Here is a 23175-nt window from a genome sequence, read left to right on the forward strand (position 1 = left end):
GTTCAGCATTCTCGTTTAGACCTCATTTAGCTCTGTACATAGTTGTGTATTATAGTTGTAGATAGAATAAAGAAGATATTCTACAGAGCTGCTCTCCGAGTCATTTATGCTCTGCTATACTCTGCTGTACTCTGCTGTGCGACGACTGTCTTCTTGTTGGAGTGAATCCGGTGCTCACAACTCTAAGCTGTGAGTCTACAGCACTTTGACCTGTTCCTGTGCAGAAGGTGGTCTCTGGAAGTGCTGCCCCAGCTCGCCTAGCCCAGTCAGGGCTGAAGTGTGTGAGTCCAGTTGGTGGCATTGGCTCAAGGGCGATGCTGACAGGCCACAAGCCTCTTTACAATGATGCTCACATACTGTTTCATTGATATCTCCTATCTGCTCCCTGTAAGCCTCTAAGGGTGAGAGGAGTGTGCTGTGTGGTTGTTGCAAAACAATTTTTTAATTGTCACAGCTTTGCTACCTTCTCATTGAGGGAGTTCTCTTGAGTTGTGAATATGCACAAACAGGGTGCAGGGTCCAGGTCATTTCCCATCGGCCCAAAACATTTGGCAACCCCGAACCTAAGCAAAATATTGCCCTCACCACATTAGAAACCACGCACCGGGCTCAAAATAATGCAGAGCTGCCCAACTTATGACCCACCTTGTCAAATGAAGCCCATTAGCCACCTATTAAGGCCTGTTGGGATCTTGCCTTGTTTTTGCAGTCCGAAGCAGGCAATAAAAAAGGAAAAGGAAAGAAGGTTTAACGAATCCCCAGTGGCCACCCAAACATGGCTGGTGGGCTTCCTTTTCAGTTGGGTGGGTGACTAGTTGCGCAGGCCTGAAATAACAAAGTATGCCTACCTTTCTCATCTCTTTCCTTTCAAAGGAAAATCTTTGCAACATCTGATATTCCTGAGTGAGAGTTAAAAGTTCCTTACCACCAAAGAAAAGCACGAATTGTTCTCTTCGCTGGCAGGAGATAGTCTGTTTAGATGGGAGGCTAATTACCATGGAAATTAAATCAGCCATGGAAACCTCTCACCTTCTGTACTCGTCAGACAAGATACAATCTGGCCCACTAAGATTCTCCAGAAAGGAGGAGGGCGGCTTCCTTTGCAGTCCAGCTCAGGGTACCAAGGGCATTCTCTGGGACCTGGTGCAGTATCTGTGTATCCTTCTTGTCCACTCTCAATGCAATATCCCTGGAACTTAAAGAAGAGATTCTTTGGAAAGATTCACACCAACTTATTTTTCACTTGGTGACTGGAGGATCGCAGGCAAAGACTGGACTGTTTACCAGTATGTCAAATGAAGGCTTCCTGGTCTGCTTCTTCCTGCCTCCCACCCCACCTTCCTCAGCCCCATAGCCTGCATAGACACAGGCATGCACACCAAAAGCCTCAGCCAGCACACCCAGTGGTCAGGGATGCCAAACCTTTTGAGCCAGTGAGCCCATCTGGATTTTGAAACAGTGCACAAGTGAAATGGCTACCATTTGTGTGCCATAACACACAATTGCTCTAATCATAAACACTGATGAACATAAAAAGCTGGAGCTACTAACCTGAATAGTCCAAATATCGAATAATCCACGACCAACAGATTGCCACAAAGTTATGATAACCCCATGACACTCTCACATGCGCTGCTCTTAATAACAGATGTCACATTTTACAGTAATTATAAATTTTATAAATAAACCTCACCATTTGAAAAAGCCACATGAAAATGACTCATGGACGCCCTTCACTGTTGAAATGTAAGATGAGGGCATGATTTGACAGGCATTCATTCATAACCTTTTACTTCCAGCGAGCAAAGTACCCCATTCAGAGCAGATGACAACCAGCTGGCATGAGAAAAGATTGGGTTCTGACATTGATTTCTGATGTGGCCAAGTGGCTTTTATCTGCCATCCACCAAACCTTTAATATTAGCTCTGATGTAATCTCAATCTTCCTTGCCGCTTTCAGCACAACTCCTGCATATTTACTCAGAAGTAATCCCCACTCGGTACGGTGGGGTTTACACCTCGGGGACTAGGATTTTCAGCCTTTCATACTTTGCTACCTGTTCTTTCATAGATATGTATATTTAGAAGGTGATGGGAAATATCTCTGCCAGGGAGCTGCCTGCTGGAAACCTGTTGCCAATCAGAGAAGACGATATTGGGCTAGGTGGATAATAGTCTGACTTGGTATATGGGAGCTTGTTGCATGTTCCTGTTCTGGGATTGTGGATTAATTGAAATGAGATTTGCAGAAGCCCCCTGAGAAATTTATTTAGAGTTATCTAAATTCTTTTTATCTAACTCAGCATCCTTGAATGCTTTGCCCAAGCAGGAGCCTCCAAATTTCTCTTGGAATTTCACTTTAAAACTGGGGTGGAGAACCTGTGGGCTACCCAGATGTTGTTGGACTCCAACTCCCATCAGCCCCGTCCAGCATGGCCAATGGCAGGGATGAAGTATGACCAGTGGCTGGGAAACCATAGACCTACAGCAGTAGCAAGTCCCTCATTTCTGCTTTAAGCAAAAAAATAAATAAAAGATATTGGGGTTAGCCTTCTAAAATACAGCAGTCTTTCTCATGATGTAACAATGTGGTACACACTTAATTGCTGCAGTTAATTATTCTTGATGCTTTGATAATTTGTGGCTGACCTTTCATTGTCATCATTGCTGTTTGTTTTAATATTTCGGTTGGGATTTAAGGATTGCTGGTCATCTTGTGGAGTTTCAAAGGGAAAGGCATGGTAAAACTTCTTGAACTTCCTTATCTGGCAGAGAGGGGGGTCTATCCCAGATATGGGAGTTCAAGAAGATGATTAAACAGTGATTAACCAAAGAAAGCAGTATTTTAAACCTGTCCAGGGCTGTCCAGATCTGTGGCATGTATAATTTGTATCTCCCCCATCACTGTTTTTTATATTTTTAAAAATCTGAATAGCCTTTTTAAAAATCATCTGCAATCATACCCCAATGGCTAATAGCATTGTATATAGGTAGAACCAAGTGTAAAGCAATTACTGAACTGTAAAATGAATTAAAATAAACTGCTGACAGCCCTGAAGTATAATGGACTCTCAGTAGTGCCAGAACACTAAATGAAATCACTGTGGCATTTGAACAATAACAGGGAACAAATTCAATGGGGAAACATTTGTGCACTGCTAGAATGGAGCATGTGGCAAGAGTAATAGGGGAAGAAGGTGTATTCTTACGTAGTAAGCCAGCATAGCACGTTGGATCCGGGCTTAGCCTTGTTTAGAATAGAGCCACTGAAATCAATGGGACTTCGGTCAGATATAAGATCATAAGAAGAGGCCAAAGACCCATGCAGTAGAACATTCTGCTCCAACAGTGGCCAGCCAGACGCCTATGAGAAGCTCACATGCTCTCCCCACTCATGTTGCCTAGCAACTGATATCCAGTGTCATATTGCCTCCAAAGGTGGAGACAGAACTAAGCAATCGTGATAGATTTACCCATTGTGAATTTGCCAGCCCATTTGCCTACCGCTACACCTGCTTCTTGGGAGAAAAGCAATGACAAACCTAGATAGCATCTTAAAAAGCAGAGACATCACCTTGTCAACAAAGGTCTGTATAGTTAAAGCTATGGTTTTCCCAGTAGTGATGTATGGAAGTGAGAGCTGGACCATAAGGCTGATCGTCGAAGAATTGATGCTTTTGAATTATGGTGCTGGAGGAGACTCTTGAGAGTCCCATGGACTGCAAACCTATCCATTCTTAAGGAAATCAGCCCTGAGTGCTCACTGGAAGGACAGATCCTGAAGCTGAAGCTCCAATACTTTGGCCACCTCATGAGAAGAGAAGACTCCCTGGGAAAGACCCTGATGTTGGGAAAGATGGAGGGCACAAGGAGAAGGGGACGACAGAGAACGAGATGGTTGGATAGTGTTCTCGAAGCTACCAGCATGAGTTTGACCAAACTGTGGGAGGCAGTGGAAGACAGGAGTGCCTGGCATGCTCTGGTCCATGGGGTCACGAAGAGTCAGACACGACTAAATGACTAAACAACAACAACAAATTGCATCTCCGTCACTATGAACTGGACCAAGGAACCATCCACTTTATGGAATTTGTTTCAGCTGTAGAGATGAGTCCAATAGGCCAGAAAGAGAGCAATGAGCTACCTCTTCATTCTTCTAGCTTGTTCTGCCAAAGGGGTGTCAATACGGACAGAAATCCTATGAACCCATCAAGCATGGGGTGGGCACATGAGGATTGGGTTTGTGGAGGTATCTGATGCGGCATCCATTGTGTCCATGCTCGGGGTTCTGTGGAGGCCTGTGGAGGCCTGACTGCGGGCAGCAGTCTGTGGTGAGCCAGGAACTGTGGATAAGTTCCAGTTGTCAGGAATGAAGTCAGGACCAAAAGGCAAACCAGCAAGCAGGGCTGAGGAGTAAGTCAGAAGTAAAAATCAAAGAACAAGTTAGAGCCAAAACACAAGCCAGGAGGCAGGAAGAAGGGAGAAATCAGAACTAAAAACAAACCAAAGTATACAGGAAGAAAAGGAAGGGAAACAGGCCGGCCCAAATATTAGGTAGAGAGAAGCAGCCACCTCAGGCAGGAGATTATGGGGTGTGTGAAGGATGCTACCATTGTCCCTCCACAAGCCCTCAGGGTATTCAAATCTGTTGAAGGTCAAAGCTGTGGGTGTCACATAGCCCGACTTATGTCTGCTAAGCTAGCCTGCGTTCTTTGGGATAGTGAAGGATCATGCCACTGTTGGAGTAAGCTTCAACTATCAGTCTAGGCAGCTTCTGTACATGGAATTGTGGGGGAGACATCTTGTCTTCAGCCAGCCTTGAGGAGGGGCATCAGCAGAGGTCACCCAACAACAGAACAACCAGTCTAGCCAGATGTCCTATTTAACATAAGACACTTCTTTATCTGAAGGCTTGTCCAGTCCATCTCCAATCTAAAGAACCCTGAGAAGAGAGAGCAGTGGCTTTGTAGGCACCTAATCCCAGAATTCCCCACTAGGGTGAAATATATTCTATTTTTATTTCTATTATAATGAACAGCTCTATATTTGCATATATGCATATACTATGCAGATTTGTTCAAAACTCTGTCTTCTTCTTTTTTGAGGATACAGTTGCCCCACTCTCTTTTTATGGTGTGAGTGACCGCTCTAAGAAAAACCCACACCCACGCCTATTTGAAGGTAGATCTGTATGTTCCTGCAAACCCATAAGCAAAATCTGACTGGATTTGTCACAGCAGTGCCTGCAAGATAGATTATCCACTTAACACCCTGGGGCTGAGAGTAAATATCAAAGGCATCCATGAAGAAAGGGGTCATGTGCACAGGTTTGTTTGTTTTTTAAAAAAAATTCAAACCTCTGCTCTGTGTGTGTGTGTGTGTGTGTGTGTGTGTGAATGCTGTGAAATTAGATGACCCCACCCAAAATAATTGTGTTCTTTGTTGTCTTCTGTAGCATTTCCAAATTGTATTGCCGCAACAATATTTGTAGGATGAGAAAACGCTTAGGAGAGTTGTGTGGGGTTGCTGTGAAGAAGCTATCAGAGGAAGGCTGTCAGGGCAAGATTTATCCATTTTCATTTTATTTATATTTCAATGCAGACCTTACTTTTCTGCCCACAAAGCCTTCAATGTCAAGGAAAGAACTTGACAAGGAATCAATAACATTAAACAAAATGCAACACCAACAGCTGAAACACAGGGAAAAAGCAGGAATTTTTTAAAGATCAATTTTCGGCATCAAGGGTGAGAATACGAGAGTGAACTTCAGGTGCTGAAGTGCCCCTTTTCTTACAACAATTGCCCCAGTCCAGCAAGGGGGAGACTAATGCATATGGATTAATTTGGGGGTTGGACTCACTGAACCTGAGGTTGGCTCCCAGTTTTAATTTTCTATGGAAAAGAAGGGTATCAACCAAAAGAGGTGGAGAGCCAAGGCTTGTATTTACAGTGGTACCTTGAGTTACAAACACCTCAGGTTACAAACGCTTCAGGTTACAAACTCCACTAACCTGGAAGAGTTACCTCGAGTTGAGAACTTTGCCCCAGGATGAGAACGGAAATTGTGTGCCGGCGGCGCAGCAGCAGCAAGAGGCCCCATTAGCAAAAGCAGGCCTCTAGTTACGAACAGTTTCAGGTTAAGAATGGACCTCTGGAACGAATTAAGTTCGTAACTAGAGGTACCACTGTATTTTTTTTTAATTATGGATCATATCGTTTGCAACGAACAACAGCAGGGTGCCAATAAAATTGTTGCTGCCCCCTTTTCCGAGGATTTGCCTGGGCGATTTATCAGCCTTCAAGCTGGCACACTGGAATTAAGATGCCAAATTATCATTAACATGAACAGAGGCCAAGGAGTGTTCGGAATATTAATTGCATCTCTCCAGATTATGTACTTAAACGTGAGCACAAATATTCTCTTGCAAATATTATGTCACCATCATGTGCCTTGAGGCACTAACAGCAATTCCTCCAACAGAGGTGCAATGAACAAAACCTCTGGTGAACCCTTTCCTGAGCTGAAACCACTGGGAGCAGGGTTGGGTCCCTATTGGAACGTTCCATGTGTCTTCCCCAAATCTTCTTTTCTCCGATTTTTAAAACGCAAGTCTCTGATTGGGGTGGGGGAGGAATTCAATTCAATTCACATTTAAAGGCGAACTCACATAAATCACACTTTCTTTCGAAAATACCCAGACCAAAATACAGCCCTCTTCCAAAATTTGCATTTTTCTGAATTTTGCAATGCAGAGCCATGTAAATGTGTACAAAAAATGCATATTCTTTGGGTGGGGGGAATGTGCATGGAGTTGCACGTATTGTTGAAAAAAGTGTGTTACATTAAGAGACATTCCTATGTAAAAGTGACTATATTAAGAAAAATTGTATGTAAAAAGTTGTACATTAGGAGAAAAACTGATGATTTTTTAGGAGGACTTTAAAAAGCTATGGTTTTCCCAGTAGTGATGTGTAATGGTTATAAGGGGTTACTTGTGCGTAAGTTGCCGTTACTTTTGGCTAGATTGCCTGGCTAACCATGCCTTGGCTGACAGCCCTCCACTCCGTGGCCGGTCAGTCGCTTGCAGAATCCGTCAGTGGGTGTTTCTTGAACCTCTTCCAGCATAGAAGCTGTTTGACGCCCAGTCTCCGCCTACTCTCCCTGCGCGGAACCCTTCTGCGCAAGGAAGGGCTGGGCAGAGGTGTGCCTGCGCTCTCTCCACTAGTTTCGGGTGAAGAGTCTTGGAGACCCCTCTCCGAATCCTCCATCTCCCTCCCTTCTCTGCTGGTGTTGCGCTGAATTCCTTCCCCTCTGCTGGTCCCCTCTCCTGCATCGCTTGGGAGCCTTGCCTCCACCTCTCTCTCCGATGTCAATTCCCTGACATGATGTATGGAAGTGAGAGCTGGACCATAAAGAAGGCTGATCGCCGAAGAATTGATGCTTTTGAATTATGGTGCTGGAGGAGACTCTTGAGAGTCCCATGGACTGCAAGAAGATCAAACCTCTCCATTCTTAAGGAAATCAGCCCTGAGGGCTCACTGGAAGGACAGATCCTGAAGCTGAGGCTCCAGTACTTTGGCCACCTCATGAGAAGAGACCCTGATGTTGGGGAAAATGGAGGGCACAAGGAGAAGAGGACGACAGAGGATGAGATGGTTGGATAGTGTCTTCGAAGCTACCAGCATGAGTTTGACCAAACTGCGGGAGGCAGTGGAAGACAGAAGTGCCTGGCGTGCTCTGGTCCATGGGGTCATGAAGAGGTGGACATGACTAAACGACTAAACAACAGCAACAAAAATAATAATTCACAAACAGATGTGGAAATGCGGAGACTGAAATTCAGATTGGTAAAATGAGAAGACCATAAGTGTCAGATTTGCCCATTCATATCTCTGATCCCAGGATGGGGAACCTATGTTGTTTTAGTGTAGCGACACCTGCCCTTCGGAACTCCCTGCCTATTGATATCAGGCAGGTGTCTTCAATGTACTCTTTTCAGTGCCTGATAAAAGCATTTTCCTTTTAAGAAGCCTACCCCAAATTCAGGTGTGTTTTTATGTTATTGCTGGTTTTAGTTTTCTGAACATTTTAAATAGCTTTATTATTTTATTCTTTTTGTAAACCCCTTTGATTTGTTTGTTTGTTTTTTACCATCAAGTGGTATATGAATTTTATGAAATAAAAAAATAAAATAAGGTATTTCTGGACTACAATTCCCATCACTTAAAAAAAAAGTATTGAAATTGTATGATAATTCAAACTAAACTAAAGGAGAAACAAAACAATATGACAAAATCAAACCGTGCAAAATGTCACACCCAGAGGAAAACAGGAAAAGTGTATGTGTATGTGTGCAAGTGAGAGAGAGAAAAAACAAATACATGAACACACCTTAAACTCCCATCATCTCCACAGATGGTTGGTCAGTCTGGATGGAGCTGGCAGAAGTTAGAGTCCGACACAGGAGATTTGTGGAGATTTAACTGAAACCCCAGAGGCATCATTTTAGCCAATGGATCCAGAATAGGGGAAGCCCCTCCTAACATTCCAGATCTCAGGTCAATGAGTGCAAAGCTAGTGAGATGACTGACAAATACAAAGCATTTATTCTAAAATACCCCTTTCCGAGGCAGCCTTGGAATGGCGGAGGCTGACAGGATGAATGAGGCACTTAGTTCTACATGCCAATTGAGAAGGAAAATGGGGGCAGAGGCAGATGCATTTTACGATTTTTAAAGGCGGAAGAGAACAGCAACCACAAAATTACTGTGGTGTGTGCTACCCCAGCTGTTAATTATTAAAATAAAATAAAATAAAATAAAGCTCTGTGCTGGCTGCAGGCTGAAGTATTTCAAGATAATTCCCAAGTACAAATTTGGAAATCTAAAATTACTCCCTCCAACTTTAATTCCAATAATAATAATAATCGTCCCTGGAGCAGGCAGTGTTACACCCCTTGTATATAATATGTATCTAATATTGCTTCTCTTCTTCTTTTTCTTTGTTTCTCCACACTGGGGGAACCAGTGTGCCCTCCAGATTTTGCTGGACTACAGAGCCCATTATCCCTGACCACTGGCTGAGGCTGATAAGAATTGAAGTGAAGCATCATCTAGATCAGGGGTTGTCAACCTGGTCCCTACTGCCCACTAGTGGGCATTTCAGGATTCTAGGTGGGCAGTAGGGGGTTCTATGGCACAAGCTGAATCCTCCTTCCATCGAGCACTGGTGGGCGGTAAGGAAATTTTACCATCAAGAAAGATGCATTAGTGGGCGGTAGGTATAAAAAGGTTGACTACCCCTGATCTAGAGTGTCTCAGCTTCTTCATCCCTGGCCTACAGCATCCATTAAGTAATGTGCCTGAGAGAGGAGAATAAGCAATCGTCTATAACCCCTCTCAACCTTGCTGAAACATCAGCAGAGTAAGGCCGTTGAATATCCTCATTATCAGGACAATAAGATGTTCACATTCCAACTAGTCTGTTGGGTCTCTCATGCACCCCACAGGCAAGAATCGTTGCAGCTGCCAATGAGGTAGCTGACCTAGTCAAGGAGGCACCAGGAAATTTCCACAGAGCTGCCCTCTGAAGTCTTGCCAAAAGCATTCTAAAGAAAGAGAAGGTTATTTGTGAGTGACGTTTACTGAAACATAGGAAGCAAACTTATACCGAGTCAGACATTGATCCACCTAGCCCTGTTCTGTCCAAACTGGCCATTGCCAACTCTCTAGAGCAGCGGTTCGCAAACTTTGGGGGGCCACCCCCCACTTGGTTCCAGAAACGCATCCCCAGTTGAAGAGCAGTCTGCACAACCCACTCAGGAAGATAACAACACTAAGATATCCTTCAGTATATCTGAAGGAGCATCTCCACCCCCATCGTTCCACCCGGACACTGAGGTCCAGCTCCGAGGGCCTTCTGGCAGTTCCCTTACTGCAAAAAGTGAGGTTACAGGGAACCAGGCAGAGGGCCTTCTCAGTAGTGGCACCCGCCCTGTGGAACGCCCTCCCACCAGATGTCAAAGAGAAAAACTACCACCAGACTTTTAGAAGACATCTGAAGGCAGCCCTGTTTAGGGAAGCTTTTAATGTTTGATGCATTACTGAATTTTAATATTTTGTTGGAAGCTGCCCAAAGTGGCTGGGGAAACCCAACCAGATGGGTGGGGTATAAATAAATAAATTATTATTATTATTATTATTAAATAGTTAACAACTAATGGCACATTTATTCAAAATTTGATCATAGAATCATAGACTTGTAGAGTTGAAAGGGACCCTAATGATCATCCAGTCCAACCCCTTGCAATCCAGGAATATGCAGCTGTCCCATATGGGGATCAAACCTGCAACCTTGGTGCTGTTATCAGCACCATGCTCTAACCAGCAGAGCTATCATAGGTTGGGGAGGGATCAAAACTGCTTAGTTTAATCAAGTCAACAAACTGATGAACTTGATCCAGCCATACCGGCTTTTCAAATTCTGGTGGTCCTTTACACCTCTAGCACCCCCTGCCACCCCCTTGCCTCTTAGCATGCCCCCTAGATACTGCACACTTTGGAACCACTGCTCTAGGGTATGGAGCAGAAGACATCTCGAGCCCTACCTGGAGATGCCAGGGATTGAACCTGGGACCTTCTGCGTGCAATGCAGATGCTCTAGCCACTGAGCCACAGCCCTGTGTTTCATCTTCCGCAGCTTCTACATAACCAGGGCCTGAGATGAGCTTGCCACACAATTCCTCCAGAGTGCTGAGCAATCACTGTTGCCCTACTCCCCGCAACCATCCACTTGCCGGCAGCACTGAGTGTACCTTCAACCAGCGTTATTGTTTTGTCTTTCTGACAAAATGAAGAGATTGATTTCTATCGATCCTCGGAGAAAGTCTGGGGGTTTTTTTGTTCAGCCTTTCCTGCTGCTACTCTTGGTTGTGCCTCGACACTGAGAGACAAGCAAGCTGAAAAGTAAATTAAAGGAAAGAAAAGGGAACAACAACGGGCTGGCTTGTGCCAACTGCTTCCTCCTTCACTGGGTGATAAAAGGACCAAAAATGCTCTTCTGGTTGTACTTTCAAGATGCTGCTGTTGATTTGGAATATCTGGACAAATCCATGTGTCACTTGTAGGAATGGGGGGATTTCAGCATGCATTTAAAACCAAACCTAAGACATTAGCAATGCATTCTATTAGGAGAAATTGCTTGCAATAGTATGTACATTAGTTAAATTGGCGTGTGGAAATGTGTTTATTAAGAGAAATTCACAATAAAATGCTGGTGAATTTTCATGTGAATTTTGTTTAAATAATAATGATGATGGTGATAATGTCCAATTGCTGAAAATGTGGAGGATTGAGTTTAAGACTGAAAAAGAGAAAAACTAAGAGAACCAAATTAGACAGATCCTTCCAACCCACGCCACTCATTTTAGGTACTCCACCTGAGAGAATATCTCATGGTCTCAAGATGGACAAACCTGTCCATTTCACTTTTCTAATCTTACATTCTTCCCCCCACACACACATTTCCACACCAGGTTGCATTTTTAAAATAAAAATTCATCCGTGTTTTCATGCAATCCCCCCCCCCCGCATATCCGCTTTTTGCACGCAGTTTTGATTAATATCCACATTTTTGCAAGCAGTGATTTTCACTAATTTATGCCATTTTATGCAAACTTTCGCCTAAGTTACGGCTTTTTTGCACACATTATTTGGTTGGGAGAACTGCATTGCAAAATTCAGAATACTGCAAATTTTGAGGGTGAATTGTGTTCTGGCTTGTGTATCAATGCACCAGCCCTTTGCCAATTGACATACACTCTCTTGGAAGGTCCTTTTTTGCTCTATACAGCCACCAAAAGCAGGCCACATGCAATGCATTGCAGTAGTCTGAATGGATAACTGTGGCTCTCTCTGTCCTGGAAGAGTGACAGGTGGGGTGAGGAACTTCAGGCCCAGAAACTGAATGCGGTCCCACAGGACCCTCTATCTGACCCTCAGGACTCTCCCTAGACCACACCCTCCTCCCCAGACCATGCCCCTACTGACCCTGCTCTGCATTTTCATTGAATGTTCTGGAATGTGCCCTTAGAACTATGATAATAGGCTTGGATAGAAGATGGAGAGACATGTGTCTTTAGAAACTGCCATGGCTGGAGCATAGCCTAGAATGTTAACTGTCACAATTCATTGCTCCAAACACATTTGCTTCCAGTCCCACCAGCCTTTGCTTCTAGTGTGTGGCCCCCAGAAGTTGGGTGTGTGGCCCTGAACAGAATCAGATAAGTGCTGGAGATGTAATGAGGTTGAGGATACGTTTTATCATATGTGGTAGACTTGTAAAAGGGTAAAAGCGTATTGGGAAATGGTATATAATGAGTTGGAAAAATATGTTTAAAAGTACCTTTCCAAAGAAAACCAGAGTCCTTTTGGTTGGGGATAATTCAGAGGGAAATTCCCAGGTGTCAAAAAAGACTATTTATGTATGCTACTACTGCAGCCCGTGTTTGTTAGCCCCAAAATAGAAAATGAATGAGGTCCCAAACAAAGAAGAATGGCAACTTAAACTGATGGAATACTTGCAGCTTGCAGATTTACCATATAGAATGAGAGAACAAGAAGAATATACTTTTAAAGAAGACTGGGAAATGTTTACTGAATATATGGGTAAAAACTGTGTTCATTTAAAAACGCTGGTATCATTAAGATAAATTCAACAGTGCGAGTAAGTTTTGATGGATGTAACAATGGTCTGGTTCCGAATGATCTAGTTCATATAAAGTATGCGACATGAACCACGGAAAGAGAAGAAGGGAAGTCATTGATTTAAGGTTGTTTAAATGAATATTTTGAAATGTAAATTAGAAAATTTAATAAAAATTAGAGAGAGTCAAAATCCATTGCTCCAAACACATTTGCTTCTAGCCCCACCAGCCTTTGCCTCTAGTCTAGCCCAGTACAGGTGTGGGGGTGTGGCCCCTAAGCAGAAAATGCTTCCTTACCCCTGCCCTAAAGGTATGTCCAGATTTAACAGCACCTCCAAGATGGTGCACCTGATATTTTAGGGAGAAGGAAACACTATCCAATGCAAGTGGAACACTACAAATCACCCACCCTTAGCGCCTCCATCTTATCTGGACTGGTCTTCAGGTTCCTGATCCCTCTCCAGCCCATTACTGATCACAGAATTATATCCCTTCAAAAGAGACACACTCATAACAGTGATTGATTCAAAAACTTGAGGGTGGCTAGGCTGCTCTGGAGATGGATATTAATCCAGAATAAGATTTTCACATTCAGCACTGGGAATTTGATTGAAAGGTAGTATAAAAATGTTGATAGTAGATCATATATAAAATGCACCCAGAAATTATGGCCCTCTCCGTATTTGTAGACAGCCACGATTGTATAAGCCAGCCAGTCTCTTTCTCTCTCCCTCCTCCCAATGTTCATCTCCAGTAAAAGGGTCTCCATATACCTCAACTGTGGGTAGCTCAGAAATAGCAGACCCTTCAGAGAGCCCTCGTCTTATTTTTTGAAGGAAGCCACCTGTAATATATGGACTGCAGGCAGGTAATCTTTCATTTCTACTCGTCTTCTACTTCAGAGTATCTCCAGCAAACTTGCTCACCTTGACATAGTTGCTAAATGATGGCTTCTTCCAAAGACATATGCCATAAATTGTGGACCATTAAAGACGACAGCATTGTCTCACTATGGAAACAAGGGCTGTCCAGAGATTTGTGGTCTACTCTAGATTTTGCTAATAGCTCTTAGGGTCTCTTAACACACTGCACTGAAAACATGCACTTGCCCCTTAATATGCCTGTACACATCACTTTTGAAAGGGGAATCCTTTGCATATTCCGCTGGCTTCCTGCCCACTCTCAGATATCCAACACAAGTTCCTTGTTCTTATCTTCTGTGCCTTCCAGGACACTGGGCCTTGCCTCAAATTATCTCTCAGCTTGTATTTGGGTACATTGTTGCCCAAAATACAGTTTGTTCCTCCAGCGCTACCACCTCCTTCCTTTTCCACATCTGGAATGCAAAGTAAGAGTCACGTACATCGTTCTGCCCAGTTCTGCATCTGGCACTGCCCACCACTGCTATTGGGTGCATGGAAAGTTGCCCAGAAGGAAATGCAGGCTGACAAAAGTTCTCCACCTCTGACCTAAAACAACCCCACCCCAGCTTCTGCTTGATCTGCTGGGGGGCACATATGCTGTTGTGCCTGCTCTGAAGGGGGGGGGGGTATCAGATGATCCAATGATAGGTAACCTGCCTCTAGTTTAGTTTGTCCCTTGCTGCCAGCAGCCAGAGTCAAGCACCTTCCTGTCAGATCACCAAAAGAGGGAGCTCCTGAGCTGCTCTCTGGAGAGCTGTGTGCCATCAGTGAAGCTGGCCAGAATGAGATACTTTCATCTACTCAGAGGTTTTTGTCAGGTGATACAAGATGGCTTTTCTCCTGAACCAGGTTCAGGTCTTGGTGAGTCATAGTGAATCTCCCAAGTCTTCCTCTGCCAACACATAGGGCTACAGGATGCCTTGTAAAGAGTGTTGGGGGCAATTAAGAAGTGTAGTGGTGATGTACTAAGGCATTTGTGCCTGATGAGGCTCTGCTGTGAGGCAGTTTTTAAAATCAGTGAATCGGCATGGCCGTAAGTTGTGGCGCTCCGCAACAGTGATGTCACAGGCGCTAGCCAACAGGTGGCTGCAACACATGGCAACCACATTTCATACTGTAGTAATTTCAACAGATGTGCTAGCTGTCAGGGGGGATGGATGTTGAGGTGGGGTGAGAGAAATCCCATTCTCCCAATGGCAAAACTATCACATTTTGAAAGGTACCACCATTTTAGTATCTGGATCCCACCTGATATCATAGCCCTACTTATAATGGTAAAAACATTGCCTGGAAAGGCTCTACGGTTCATGCAGCAATGCTGGTTTCACCTTCAAAGAAAATTTGCATCCCTAAATGAGAATCCCGGTGTCCTCACTCCATTATTCATTCTCCAGGCGCTGATGTAAATAACGTTGCTTACATTACGGCACTTTTAGTGGATGGCTTCCTCCTAGTTTGACAAATGATAAAGGAGATTTGCAGCCAACCCAAATAAATTCTGGAATGGTCTCATTATGCACCTCAGTGGGTGCTGATGACTTACGTGAAAAAGTTACTTCCTTATTTATTTATTTTTAAAATTTACAAGCCCCCCCCCCTTCATTCTTAGTAACTTCCAAGGTGGCTTATAAATTCAATATATGCTTAACAGGGGCTCAGCCATTTCAGCAATTTTTGGGGGGCAGGGGGCATGAAATGAGAGAAAAGGGGTCTCAGGAAACTTGATGGTGGTCTTCCCAATGGCCTAATTTTCCTTGTGTTGTTTGTTTAGTTGTGTTGTGTGTTTTTATTTATTGGAATCCACCACCTAGTGCGCTATGAATCCAAACCAGTTACACCCCATCTGATCTGATTAGACTAATGCAGGGATCCGGGCAGGAGTTTGCTCTGGAATCTGCCCATCACCAGATTCTCACTCTTGCAAGAAGGAGGAAAAGGAGCTATAAAGGGGGTGGGGAGCCTAAGAAGCTACAAAACCTCAAAGTAGGCTAATAAGGATTGGGCAGACTCAAGCCACAGTATGATGAGTGTTGAGGCAGGTTGAGTAGAAAACTAGAAGAGTGGAATGGAGTATCCTGAAAGCAGTCCTGGCTGGCCGGCCAGCATGGGAACACTCCACAAGGCATCCTTCTGTTCCAAGTCACACTGGTTTCACATACCACCCCTGTGTCGGTGCCAAAGCTTGCCAAGAGGGGCAGAAGGCACTAAGAGCTAAAGGGGATGTGATGGGTAAAAGGATGTCTTCTTCCAGCGATGGCAGGCCATATGGAACCTTGACCCTCCCAGAGGCTGGCGGGCAATGTTAATCGAGCCAACCTTGAGAGAGGGAATAAGAGACCGAGATCCTTCTGAATAATTCAGAGCCTTTGTTGTGTATGGCAGAGGAGTCCCTCCCGCGTGAGTAAGTGATAGGCTGCCATTGATTTCTCCTCCCTGCTGCCCCAAGTGAGAATCAAGTTTAAAATTCAAATAATAAACAGAGACACTGAGGGCCATTTGAGTCAAGGCAGCAGTGATAACTAACGAAACGTTATCGATTTTATATATGTGTGTGCATGCTCCCGCGTGGGTGCGCACACGCATGGAAGAAGAGATAGATTCGCTCACTCCTGCACCACTGAGGGAGAGATCCAGGTTGGCTGTCATGCTCACAGTGTCGCATGTGTTCAGGCCCCATTACAGAGAGCTGTTGAATTAAACATCCGTCGATGTTTACCAAATGGGACGACTCTGCTCTGAAGTTGAATAGGAGAGACACACACAACAGATTTATCTTCATGGCCACCACTGCAAACAGGAAAGGAGTTTTTGGCTAAATGTAGGCAGCAGATTATCAGAAATAAAATTGGGGAAAAACAGACAGAAACCTGACTTGCATCAGCTAGCTATGATTCCTGCATTGCAGGGTTTGGGTTAAATGAACCTTGTGGTCCCTTCCAATTCTACAATTATATGATTATATGAACTAGGGCCTCATCTGCACATTTAAAGAAGTGTAATACAGGTTTAAACAGTCATGACTTCTCCCAAAGAATCCTGGGAACTGTAGTTTCTTAAGGGTGCTGAGAATTGTTAAGAGATCCTTATTCCCCTCTAAGAGCTACAATTCCCAGAATTCCCTTAACTCTGTTAAGCCACTCTGAGGATACTCATAACTACTCCGTGTCAGGCTTCAGGGAATCCGATCCTTCCCGCCGTGGCAGCCAAGAAGCAGATAAGCAAGGAAAGTATTTACCAAGTAATTTATTCACTATGCACAGAGAGGGACAAAGCAATGCAGTCTCCCTAAGATAATGGTGTTGCTCTGAGTAAAGTCCCACCCCCTCCATCTCTCCTATTCTACGTCACCCCTGTGTTGGCTAATCTGAGCTTTCTGTTCTACTACTCTCAATGCACACCAGGTCACAAGAGAGGAGGGATCAGGAATGCTTTCCAAAGTCTGTCAGCTGTCTCTCCCCTGGTGCTTCTTCTTCGTACTGTTCCTCTCCCAATATTTTCCAGCTTCTCCCTTCTGCAAACTGCTGTTCTAAATCTATACTATCCTCCTGCATTGCATGAGGTTTCACTAGATACGATACAATAATCTTTATTGTCATTGTCCCATACAGAACAACGAAATTGAAAAAATCTACATCAGACATTCAAAAACCAACAAGCCTGCTATCCCAGCTATCCCAGCCTGGTTAACCCCCTAAAAACTCTGATACCCCATAATTGAATACAATATACTCCCATAGAGACTATCTTACACTGCATTTAAAACCAAAATCACATTTGGATAGAAACAGCTTCTAAGGCGGCTAGTCCTAGCCTTTATAACCCTGTAACTTTTTCCAGAAGGCAGAAGCTGAAAGAGATCATATCCTGCACTATCTCTGCAGCTTTCTTATGACACCTGGAAGCATAGATTTGATCCAAGGTGGGAAGAGTGCACCCAATTATTCTCTCCACAGTCTTTACAACCCTGGACAGCATTGTTTTTCCCTGACGGTGCAGCTCCCAAACCACACACACAGACCATAAGTTAATACACTCTCAACAGTACAATGGTAACATGCCATCAACAGGTCCTTTGAGAGATTGTTTTTCCAGAGGATTCTCAGAAAATATAACTTCTGCTGTGCTCTCTTCATCAGGTCTTTACTGTTTTCTCCCCAGGTTAGGTCAGCTTTGCCCTCATAGAACTCAGCTCGGAGGAGCATGGGGAAAGATCTAGCATGAGTTGCTCTGCCTGTTATTTGCTCTGTTGCCACCTACTGTTCACCTCCCTGCTTTTCCCCACGTTCCCAATGGGCATCAGCCACCACTGGCTAGGATTTTTAAAATACTAGCAATAGAATTAATGCATCTTACACATACCCAGCAATTTAAAAATTCATAGCACAAGAGCATAAGGTGGCATTTTCAAATGCATTGAGGGGGGGGGAATCATTATCCCATTTGAATTAATCCAATGAATCAATATTGGAATACAGTTTAAAATGATATGTTTAGACTTCAAAGGGCTCCCTTTTGAACCCCCTTTGCAATTCTTCTCACCAAATAAACAGTAGCTTATATAAATTATCTTTATAAAGCACGCCTTTTCAGGTCTTACCAGTAACCTTATAAAGTTCAAAGAGCTCATAAAAGTTGTGTGTGTTCCCTTTTGGCCCCCTGAATACACCATGGCTGGTAAAGTTCAAACAACACTCTCCACAAATTGAAAATGTGCTGTTTCAAATGTCAGGGAACAGATCTGAAAGTGCATATTGCAAACATGAATTTCAAAATGTATGGATTATTTGCTTAAATTCCTTCTAAACCTGGGAAGAATGCTGGAGCTCTTGGCATATAGAGAGCACCGGGAATCATGTTTCTTTTTCCTCCTTAGATACATGAGAAGTGTTGTGTACTGCATCAGACTATTTAATGGGCTTACAAGCCCAAGTGCCATTCTGTGTGCTAACAGTCAATTTCTTCTTTGATTGCCTATATTTATTTAGTCAATACACCACCATCCATGCACAAGAGAGAGAGAGAGATCCATAGGTTTGAGGGAACACCAAGGTTTGCAGAACTACATAAAGAATCTTCAGAAAACAGCCCAAGGGGATGGGGGTGAAGACCCAAAACAGCCCAACAAGGATTGAGCATGTTCAGTGGGCACAAAATTCTGATGGACTGTGGGAGTAAACCAGAGCAAGGAGGAATTGAATGGAGTATCATAAAAGAATATATGGCTGGCCAGCTAGCATTCTAAACTTTGCATGGCAAGGTCAATATGAAGCTGTTAAGAAAAGCCATTCAGAGATCTCAGAAAATACCCAGCTCTCTCTCTCTCCATGCCATTTGAGTCAAGAGAGGTCATGCAGTTGCTAGACTGGGGCCCAGAAGCAGCACTTCTCTGGATGAGGACCAAGAAACTGAATCCAGACAAGACAGAGGTACGGACAGTGGTTGTTCGCAAGCCTGGGAATTAGAAAGGCGGGTTGTATTGAAACTACAACTATACACCCCGGGCACCACATAACTTGAGGGACTGCTTCTCCCATTACCTGTCACCCAGGATCTTAAGATCTGTGGAAGAAGTCCTGCTTATGGTCTACTGACTACAGCGTGCAACATAGTGATCTACTGACACAGGGCCTTCTTGGCTGTGGCACCTCCAATTGCAAAACTCCTCTCTCTTAGAAATTCAGTTGTCCCCTGATATATCAGCATTCAGTTATCAGTCGGATACCTTCTTGTTCTGCCAGGCATTTGGAGAAGGACGAGCCGAGATATTTTCTGTCTCCCTGGTATCATCTGCTTCTCAATTGGGTTATAGCTCTGTTTTAATGTGTGGTGCATTGTATTACAGTAGCATGTTCCTTGAGGTCCCTTAGGGATGAAGGGTGGTGTAAAAATGTAATTAATAAATCCTTCCTTGCAAGTTTTAGATGTAACTTTTGTAATAACCAACAAGAAACTATTTATCTTATTTTAGCTGTCCTAACTGAAGGGTCATTACTTTCAATAAATGCTTAACTGAAAAGAAGAAACCTTCTTATAATCAGTTCCCCTGGGACTGTACCATTTCCTACTAGAAACTGGATATCATATGCATCCCCAAATAAAATAAATAATAAATCACTGCACATGAAAAGCTAGCACATCATTGCAAAGGCTAGCCTGGGATTCCCCCCCCCCCCCCGACAAGCTATCCTTCCATGGGCTAGATATTTTCAGTGCAGTTAAGCATTCAACCAGGTCACTCACTCTCTCTCTCTCACACACACACACACACATTATTGCTTTTCTGTGCATGTAGATCAGCCCTTTTCTCATACGATGACTTCAACACACATGCTGGAAAGTAGTGTAGGAGGCAGTCTCTCAGGTAGGCTGAATGCTTTTGCCATGGGCTGTCTTTGAGCCCTGGGGCATGGTGGAATTGGCTATGGAGATACTAGGCACAGATCCTAACACCATGCCAGAACGCAATCACACAGAGCCCCTTGAGAAGGATCCCCTAATCCAGAACCTCCAGAGCAGCACCTCTTGAGGAGCTCTTAGCCTCCATTCCTCCCCCGAGCCACACACCCCCTCCACTAGATAACCAGAACTATTACGCCTTCCGCTTGCTGGTTTTCAAGTGCCAACTGCTGGTTTTTATGCTGTTGTATGATTTCATGCTGCTTTTCATTTCATTTTTTGTGTGTGTTTATATGTTGATAGTATTCCCGGTTTTATTTGCGTTCTATTCGAGAGCATAATTAACTGGTTGGCGCAGGAGTGCCTAAAGAAATAATTAGTAAATAAATTACAATGCGCTGACCGAGTGAAAGGGTAAAGGACTCCTCTCTATAAGCATCTCTGGTCATCCCTAACCTGGCATAGGCTGAAGAGAATGTAAAGTCTTAAATCAGATTACAGATTTTGGGGGGAGGAAGAAGCCAGCTTGGAACTGTCCAAGGTCCTTGCTCAGAACTGTCCAAGGTCCTGCTATACCAGTCTGATTGATTGATTGATTGATTGACTGATTGAGTGAGTGAGTGAGTGAGTGAGTGAGTGATTTCTTGACACAGTTCATACAACTTGCCAGGCTCTGCCTATTTATTTTTAAAGAATGGCTCTGTTAAGAAACACCATGGTGCATTTGCAGCAGCACAACTGGGCACCTTCATCTACTACCCCATCTGTGATGGCCTGGGATTCGGATTCAGATGCTGAACCTGAGGAATTCCAGCCAGCACAGGATTCCCCACCTCCAGAACCAGCTGAGCCAGGGCTGGGGCATGAGCTTGAAGGGTCCTCACCTGTGCTGGATCCTCAGGTGCAGGCACCAGCTGAGTCTGCTCTGGCTCCAGAGGGGGTGGAGGACCCATTGCCTGCAGATGCTCCACTCTCAGCCCCGTCAGGGAAAGCTGAGGTTGCCTCTGGATCTGGTAACCCTCCAGCTTCTCCTGAGCTGCAGAGGCTCAGGGCAGAGAGGCGGAGGGAACTAAGTTCCCACAGGAGGAGTGCTCGCCTCCAGGCCAGGAGAGGTGAGTCACCTGAGGATCGGGGCTGCCCTGGTGCCTCGGGGCAGATAAAAGCCAGCCAGCCAGCCTCAGTCCCAAGTTGTGGGAGCAATTTTGTTGGTTGTCAGTTCCTGACCTCACCCTACTACCTGCCCTGCATCCAGCTTCAACTTCTTCAGACTGCCTCCATACTGCACCATCGACCTCGGACTGGACTTGGACCTCGCCTCTTGGTTAGCCCATGGGACCAGCACACCATCTGAACCAAAATGTGTCTCTTCCCTATCAGCCTCTACAGCCACAGCAGGTGCTGTAAGTCTCCAATGATTTGACTTCACCCCAATGGGACACTTCTCCACAGTCTCCTGAGGAAGGCAGGTGCCAATGGTTCTCTTAAAATCAGTGGAAACAGCCACCTATGAGACTTAAATTAATTTAATAGTCAATTCCAAGAAAACAGGATTGTAATCGGAGCGAGGGGGGTTGCTGTAGGGCCCTGACCACCCCCAAAGATATTAGAGGGGTTACCCCGTCTGAATATTCAGCTGTCATTAAAAACTATTAGTCTTTCACCAAAATCTCTTTCTAGCCTGAAAGTATTTCAGTCTATGTGGAAGGAAGGAAGGAAGCATTTACTTTGTGCTAATAAATCCATGTTTTATTTAGTGTTTGCTTGTGATGGAGAGGAGGGGGCATATGCAACCCCCTTGAAATGTTTTACCGGCCAGATTTCATCTTGCAGAATAGCATGGGGTGTGGCAAAAAGACTGGCATATAAATAAGCTGGGAGATAAATAATTATTATCCAGGCATTAAATTGGTATATAAATCATAAATTATAGGAGCAGGAGATGGAAAGAACCCATTTAGATCATACTGGGGTTTGGGGGTTTTTTTAAGAAAGAAAGAAAAAGAAACAAAAAACATGGCAATATACTCACCCGGGAAATGTGTAGCGCATCACTCTTGATTAGTCAAGAGACACAGAAGAACGCCCATCCTTCTCTCCATGTCTCTCCCCAGAGAGTGAGCCAGAGAGGCAGCGAGTTTGCAGCATGCATATTAATAAAGCTATATTTTGACTGGCTGAGTGATTTAAAGTGATTAGTGATGGTATGTTTTACCTGTCAACATTTCCACACTGCAACATGGAAGAGGATTCGCTATTCCTCTAGTGCAGAGGTGGGCAATCTTTCCCCAGTGAGGGCCGCTTTCCCTTGGGGGTAATCTGTCATGGGCCGCATGCCAAAGTTGGTGATGGACGGAATTAACTAATGAAGAATAAAGACTGCCCTGCCTCAATTTCCACCAACATATAAGAATTCTCAGTCCTATTCAGATCTACCTGGAGGCAAGCCCAGCTGGGCTTGATGAGGTTACCCTTAAATAAATATTTGAGTATTTTTTGTTTTCAGCAAAAGAGGTGAACAGAGCTGCTGTTTCAGAAAGCATGTGAAAACAATTCTTTTCTGACTTCAGTATACTAGAGACAAAGAGTAAATCTTATATATTTGTTACCAAACAGCTGGAGGGGAAACATCTTTCCTCCAAGTGATACAACAGGGAGGCGGGGTATTAAAAACAATATATTTTATCAAATAAAACACAACTCCTTCCAGTTGTTCTGAAATTACATGGAAAGAAGGGGAAACACTTTCCAAAGCCTGCACAAATAAAGATGATCCATATAGGAAGGAAAGAACTGTAATGGCATGGAGGCCTCAGCGGCACATAAAATGGAGAGGAGAAGTGACCACAGGTTACCCTTTTGTTTTCTATAGGCTATCAGACATGGGAAAGAACAAGGGACACACTTATTTTACAATTAAACCCCTTCACCTTTAAATCCCTAAGTGAATGATGCTGAAAAGGAAATTTTGTCCCTCCCAAGAGCATTTGAGGAGGTAAGAGAAACTATTTTAGGCAACTAAGAAGCATTTTAACAGATACAAAGACTTCCTAATAAGTCATTCAATAATCCCCGGAACTGCAAAACTATGACCTGCATTTCAAGCAATACTGGGCACATCTAGCAGCACAAATATTAACCTATGTCGCAGTTTT

General features: G+C 44.0%; 1 protein-coding gene across 2 annotated transcripts in view; it reads right to left on the bottom strand.

The window, feature by feature from the left end:
- Positions 1-23175, bottom strand: part of TMEM178B (transmembrane protein 178B) — a 276992-nt gene that overhangs the window by 178266 nt on the left and 75551 nt on the right. The window lies entirely within an intron of this gene.

The sequence above is a fragment of the Podarcis cretensis genome, assembly GCF_951804945.1.
Source record: "Podarcis cretensis genome assembly, chromosome: 10".
In the NCBI taxonomy this organism is placed as follows: Eukaryota; Metazoa; Chordata; class Lepidosauria; order Squamata; family Lacertidae; genus Podarcis; species Podarcis cretensis.